This window comes from Equus quagga, chromosome 10 (assembly GCF_021613505.1).
Source record: "Equus quagga isolate Etosha38 chromosome 10, UCLA_HA_Equagga_1.0, whole genome shotgun sequence".
Taxonomy (NCBI): Eukaryota; Metazoa; Chordata; class Mammalia; order Perissodactyla; family Equidae; genus Equus; species Equus quagga.
The window spans coordinates 112,567,775-112,575,751 of NC_060276.1; positions in this window are offsets into that span (position 1 = coordinate 112,567,775).

The window sequence follows — 7,977 nt, forward strand, 5'->3', positions numbered from 1 at the left end:
TAAGGACAGCCAGGCAAAAGAAACTAACCTACAAAGGAACCCCCATCAGGCTATCAGCAGATTTCTCAGCAGAAACTTTACAGGCTAGAAGAGAGTGGAATGATATATTCAAAAATCTGAAGGACAAAAATCTACAGCCGAGAATTCTCTACCCAGCGAAAATATCCTTCAAATACGATGGAGAAATAAAAACTTTCCCAGATAAACAAAAATTAAGGGAGTTCATTGCCACAAAACCTCCTCTTCAGGAAATCCTCAGGAAAACCCTCATTCCTGAAAAATCCAAAAAAGGAAAGGGGCTACAAAACCAAGAGCAGAGGAGATAAGTAGAAGGACAACAACAGAGAGTAGCAGCTCTACATCAGAACAGATTAAACCATGGGACGAGAAACAAAGGAAACTGAAGAAAACCGGAAAACAAGACACAAAATGGGAGTGGTAGGCCCCCACGTCTCAATAATCACTCTAAATGTAAATGGATTGAACTCCCCAATCAAAAGACACAGAGTGGCAGGATGGATCAAAGAACAAGATCCAACAATATGCTGCCTCCAGGAAACACACCTCAGCCCCAAAGACAAACACAGACTCAGAGTGAAGGGATGGAGAACAATACTCCAAGCTAATAATGAACAAAAGAAAGCAGGTGTCGCTATACTAATATCAGACAAGGTAGATTTCAAAGCAAAACAGATAAAGAAAGATAAAGAGGGACAGTATATAATGATAAAAGGGACTCTCCACCAAGAAGACATAACACTTATAAATATACACGCACCCAACACAGGAGCACCAAAATTTGTAAAGCAACTCTTAATAGAACTAAAAGAAGACATCAACAACAATACAATAATAGTAGGGGACCTCAACACACCATTAACACCAATGGACAGAACATCCAGACAGAAAATCAACAAGGAAATAATAGAATTAAATGAAAAATTAGACCAGATGGACTTAATAGATATATATAGAACACTTCATCCAAAAACAGCAGGTTACACATTCTTCTCAAGTGCACATGGAACATTCTCAAGGATTGACCATATTTTGGGAGCCAAAGCAAACATCAATAAATACAAGAGAGTTGAAATAATATCAAGCATCTTTTCTGATCATAACGCTATTAAACTAGAAATCAACTACAAGAAAAAAGCAGAGAAAGGTGCAAAAATGTGGAGACTAAACAACACGCTTCTCAACAAACAATGGATCATTGAAGAAATTAAAGAAGAAATCAAATATTATCTGGAGACAAATGAAAATGAGAACACGTCATACCAAATCATTTGGGATGCAGCAAAAGCAGTCCTAAGAGGGAAATTCATCGCAATACAGGCTCACCTCACTAAACAAGAAAAAGCCCACGTAAGCAACCTCAAACGACACCTAACGGAACTAGAAAAAGAAGAACAAACAAAGCCCAGAGTCAGTAGAAGGAGGGAAATAATAAAAATAAGAGCAGAAATAAACGATATTGAAACAAAAAAGACAATAGAAAGGATCAATGAAACAAAGAGTTGGTTCTTCGAAAGAATTAACAAAATTGACAAACCCCTAGCCAGACTCACCAAGAAAAGAAGAGAGAAAGCGCAAATTAATAAAATCAGGAATGACAGAGGAGAAATCACAACAGATACCAATGAAATACAAGAGATCATAAGAGAATACTATGAAAAACTATATGCCAACAAATTGAACAACTTGGAAGAAATGGACAAATTCCTAGACTCCTACAATCTCCCCAAACTGAATCAGGAAGAAATGGAGAATCTGAATAGACCAATCACAAGTAAGGAAATAGAAACGGTAATCAAAAACCTCCCCAAAAACAAGAGTCCAGGACCAGACGGCTTCTCTGGAGAATTCTACCAAACATTCAAAGAAGACTTAATACCTATTCTCCTCAAACTGTTCCAGAAAATTGAGAAAGATGGAGAACTCCCTAACACATTCTATGAAGCCAACATCACTCTGATCCCCAAACCTGACAAGGACAACACAAAGAAGGAGAACTACAGGCCGATATCACTGATGAACATAGATGCAAAAATCCTCAACAAAATTTTGGCAAACCGATTACAGCAATACATCAAAAAGATTATACACCATGATCAAGTGGGATTTATACCAGGGACACAGGGATGGTTCAACATCCGCAAGTCAATCAACGTGATACACTACATCAACAAAATGAAAAACAAAAACCACATGATCATCTCAATAGACGCAGAGAAAGCATTCGACAAGATCCAACACCCATTTATGATAAAAACCCTCAGTAAAATGGGTATAGAAGGAAAGTACCTCAACATAATAAAGGCCATATATGATAGACCCACAGCCAACATCATACTCAATGGACAAAAGCTGAAAGCCATCCCTCTGAGGACAGGAACAAGACAAGGGTGCCCACTTTCACCACTCCTATTCAACATAGTACTGGAGGTGCTGGCCAGAGCAATTCGGCAGGAAAAAAAAATAAAAGGAATCCAAATAGGTAACGAAGAAGTAAAACTCGCATTGTTTGCAGACGACATGATCTTATACATAGAAAACCCCAAAGAATCCACAGAAAAACTATTAGAAATAATCAACAACTACAGCAAAGTAGCAGGGTATAAAATTAACGTGCATAAATCAGTAGCATTTCTATACACTAACAATAAACTAACAGAAAAAGAACTCAAGAACTCTATCCCATTCACAATCGCAACGAAAAGAATAAAATACCTTGGGATAAACTTAACCAAGGAAGTGAAGGATCTATACAATGAAAACTACAAGACTTTCTTGAAAGAAATAGGCGATGACATAAAGAGATGGAAAAACATTCCTTGCACATGGATTGGAAGAATAAACATAGTTAAAATGTCCATACTACCTAAAGCAATATACAGATTCAATGCTATCCCAATCAGAATCCCCAGAACATTCTTCACAGAAATTGAACAAACAATCCTAAAATTCATATGGGGGAACAAAAGACCACGAATTGCTAAAGCAATCTTGAGCAAGAAAAACAAAGCCGGCGGAATCACAATCCCCGATTTCAAAACATACTACAAAGCTACAGTGATCAAAACAGCATGGTACTGGTACAAAAACAGGTCCACAGATCAATGGAACAGAATTGAAAGCCCAGAGATAAAACCACACATCTATGGACAGCTAATCTTCGACAAAGGAGCAGAGGGCCTACAATGGAGAAAAGAAAGTCTCTTCAACAAATGGTGCTGGGAAAACTGGACAGCCACATGCAAAAGATTGAAAATCGACCATTCTTTTTCACCACACACCAAAATAAACTCAAAATGGATCAAAGACCTAAAGATTAGGCCTGAGACAATAAGTCTTTTGGAAGAGAATATAGGCAGTACACTCTTTGACATCAGTTTCAAAAGAATCTTTTCGGACACTGTAACTCCTCAGTTGAGGGAAACAATAGAAAGAATAAACAAATGGGACTTCATCAGACTAAAGAGCTTCTTCAAGGCAAGGGAAAACAGAATTGAAACAAAAAAACAGCTCACTAACTGGGAAAAAATATTTACAAGCCACTTATCCGACAAAGGGTTAATCTCCATAATATACAAAGAACTCACACTGCTTAACAACAAAAAAACAAACAACCCAATCAAAAAATGGGCAGAGGACATGAACAGACATTTCTCAAAAGAAGATATGAATATGGCCAATAGACACATGAAAAGATGTTCATCATCGCTAATCATCAGGGAAATGCAAATCAAAACTACACTAAGATATCACCTTACCCCCGTTAGATTGGCAAAAACATCCAAAACCAAGAACGACAAATGTTGGAGAGGTTGTGGAGAAAGAGGAACCCTCATACACTGTTGGTGGGAATGCAAACTGGTACAGCCACTATGGAAAACAGTATGGAGATTTCTCAAAAAGTTAAAAATAGAAATACCCTATGACCCAGCCATCCCATTACTGGGTATCTATCCTAAGAACCTGATATCAGATATCTCAAGAGTCCATTGCACCCCTATGTTCATCGCAGCATTATTTACAATAGCCAAGACGTGGAACCAGCCTACATGCCCAGAAACTGATGATTGGATAAAGAAGATGTGGTATATATACACAATGGAATACTACTCAGCCATAAAAAAAGACGAAATTGGCCCATTCACAACAATGTGGATGGACCTCGAGGGCATTATGTTAAGCGAAATAAGTCAGTCAGAGAAAGACGAACTCTATATGACTCCACTCATAGGTGGAAATTAGTATATTGAGAAGGAGATCTGATCGGTGGTTACCAGGGAAAAGGGGGGGTGGGGGGAGGGTACGGAGGGGGAAGAGGTGTACCCACAACATGACTAACAAAAATGTACAACTGAAATTTCACAAGCTTGTAATCCATCATAACATTAATAAAAAAAAATAAATAAATAAAAAAAATAAAAAATAAAACAACTATGCTTGATATGCTAAGGGCTTTAATGGAAAAAGTAAACAGCATGCAAGAACAGATGGGCAATATGAGCAGAGAGATGGAACTCCTCAAAAGAACCAAAAAGAAATGCTAGAGATCAAAAACACTGTAAGAGAAATGAAGAATGCCTTTATGGGCTTATTAGCAGACTGGACACCTGAGGAAAAACATCTCCGAGCTAGAGGCTATATCAATAGAATCCTCCAACACCAAAAAGCAAGGAGAACAAAGACTGAAAAAAACTGAAACAGAATATCCAAGGACTGTGGGACAACTACAGCAGGTGTAACTTACACATAATGAGAATATCACAAGGAAAAAGAGAAAGGAACAAAAGAAATGTTTGAAACAATAATGACTGAGAATTTCCCCCAAATTAATGTCAGACATCAAACCACCAGATCCAGGAAGCTCAGAGAACACCAAGCAGGATAAATGCCAAAAAAAACTACACCTAGGCATATCATTTTCAAATTACAGAAAATCAAAAATAAGAAATCCTGAAAGAAGCCAGAGGACAAAACACCTTACCTATGGAGGAACAAATTCTTCTCAGAAACCATGCAAGCAAGAAGAGGGTGGAGTGAAATATTTAAAGCATTGAGAGAAAAACCCCGCCAACTTAAATTCTGTACTTGGCGAATTTATCCTCCAAACAGGAAGGAGAAATAAACTTTCTCAGACAAACAAAAATTGAGGGAATTTGTTGCCAATAGACTTGCTTTGCAAGGAATGTTAACAGACGTTCTTTAGAGAGAAGGAAAATAATGTAGGTCAGAAACCCAGATCTACATGAATAAAGGAAGAGCATCGGAGACGGAATCAGTGAAGGTAAAATAATTTTCTTTATTTTTAAAATAGGGTAAAATAATTACCTTATTTTTCTTATTCTTTTTGTTTCTCACTTCAAACTTTAGTTATTTTCGTGCAATTTCATTGTTCAAGGTAGTATGGATGTGTTAAGTGGAACAGGAACAGCTTCTATCTTATGTAATTTTGTCAAATTCAAACATGACTCTTTGGCCACTTTTTCTAAAAAATATTTTCTTTACATATCTTGATAAGATTTTTTTCTCCCGGAACCTTTGTTTAAACCTTCAAGTAGTTTGGAAACATTCGCCTATTTGCTCATTCCTCTGGGCACAGCCTTTCAGAGCATTTATCCCACCTGAACCAAAACTCTCCGTTCTCCCAGCTGGTGGTAGGGCTGCTCGATGGAGGTGATCTCAGAGAAATGAGGAGCAAGCAAGCTTTGTAAAGGACTGCTAATTCTCTTCATTAGTATGCTGCGATCCACTCCAGCTTCTGCAAAGTCAGACATGCAAGACAAGTACTTGGCAAAAAAAGCAGGACTCTAACTAGTGTAAAAATAGATTTTAAATAAAATAGGATCTCTATAGGAAAGAGAATTACATTATGCTTTACATTCCCACTCTTGCTTTAAGATATCTATATATATAAGCCCAAGGGGGACTTATGAAGTTGATCTGCAAAAATTGAGACTATCCGAGTACATTTTTTTGCCAAGTTACAGTTAAGATTCTTTGGGAAATGCTGCAGTACATCCCACAAAAATGGATGGTGGTTAGCAATACCGTTCGCGTGTTAACAAGTAACATGCACGAGATTTAGGTCAAAGGGGATGAGGCCTAATCCTCGGCTAAAAAACAATTCTGAGATGTGATCATTTGAAAACTTTGGCTAACCATAAAGCAGAAAACAAAACCCATTGTTTAATAGTATGTCTGTCTTGTTAACCTATCCAGCTACCTCTTTTAGAAGCTAAATTCCAAAACAAGTCTTACTTTAATTTTTCTATTTTTTTAATTTTTAAAAATGTTTTATTGAGACATGATTGACATATATTAGTTTTAGATATACAACATAATGATTTAATATGTATGTATATATGTTGTGAAGTGATCACCACGGTAAGTCTAGTTAACATCCATCACCACACACAGTTACAAATTTTTTTTTCCCGTGATGAGAACTTTTAAAGATCTACTCTCTTAGCATCTTTTTTGTTTTTGATGAGGAAGATTGGCCCTGAGCTAACATCTGTTACCAATCCTCTTTCTGCTTGAGGAAGATTGTCCCTGAGCTAACATCCTTGCTAGTCTTCCTCTATTTTGTATGTGGGATGCTGCCACAGCACGGCTGGATGAGCGGTATGTAGGTCCACACGTGGGATCTGAACCTGCGAACCCTGGGCCACCAAAGCAGAATGTGCGAACTTAGTCACTATGCCACTGGGCAGACCCCAGCATCTTTCAAATATACAATATATTATTATTGACTGTAGTCACCATGCTGTTCATTATATCCCCAGGACTTACTTCTCTGATAACTGGAAGTTTATATCTTTTGACCACCTTCACCCATTTTCCCGACACTCTCCCCTTGTCTCTGGCAACCACCAATCTGTTCTCTGTATCTATGAGTTTGGGTTTTGGGTTTTTTAAGATCCCACATATAAGTGAGCTCATACAGTATTTGTCTCTCTGTCTCACTTATTTCATTTAGCATAATGCCCTCAAGTTGCACCATGTTGTCACAAATTGCAAGATTTCCTTCTTTTTAAAGGCTGAATAATATTCTATTGTGTGAATATGTGTGTGTGTGTATACACACCACATTTTCTTTATCCATTCATCTGTCAGTGTACACTTAGGTTGTTGCCATTTCTTGGCTGTTGTAAATAATGATGTAATGAACATGGGGGTGCAGATATCTTTTTGAGATAACGATTTCATCTCCTTTGGATATGTACCCAGAAGTGGGATTGCGGGATCATGTGGTAGTTCTGTTTTTAATTTTCTGAGAAACCTCCATACTGTTTTCCATGGTGGCTGTACCAATTTACATTCCCACCAACAGTGTACAGGGGTTCTTTTCTCCACATCCTTACCAACACTTGTAATCTCTTGTGTTTTTGATAAAAGCCATTCAGACAGATGTGAGATGACATCTCTTTGCGTTTTGATTTGCATTTCCCTGATGATTAGAGATGTTGGGCATCTTTTCATGTACCTGTTGGCCATTTGTATGTCTTCTTTGGAAAAATGCCTATTCAAATCTGCCCATTTTTTTAATCAGATTATTATTATTACTTTGTTTGCTATTGAGTCATATGGGTTCCTTATATATTTTGGATATTAACCCCTTATCAGATAGATGGTTTGCAAACATTTTCTCCCATTCCATAGGTTGACTTTTCATTTTGTTGATTGTTTCTTTTGCTGTGCAGAGCTTTTTAGTTTGATGTGGTCGCACTTGTTGATTTTTGCTTTCGTTGCCTGTGCTTTTGGTGTTAAATCCAAAAAATCATCTCTAAGACCAATGTCAGGGAGCTGATGCTCTATGTTTTCTTCTAGGAGTTTTATGCTTTCAGGTCTTACATCCAAACCTTTAATCCATTTTGAGTTGATTTTTGTGTATTGTGTAAGATTATTTTACTTTTTTCTTTTTCTTTTTCTTAATTGATCTAACAGATAAAAGTTTGTTCA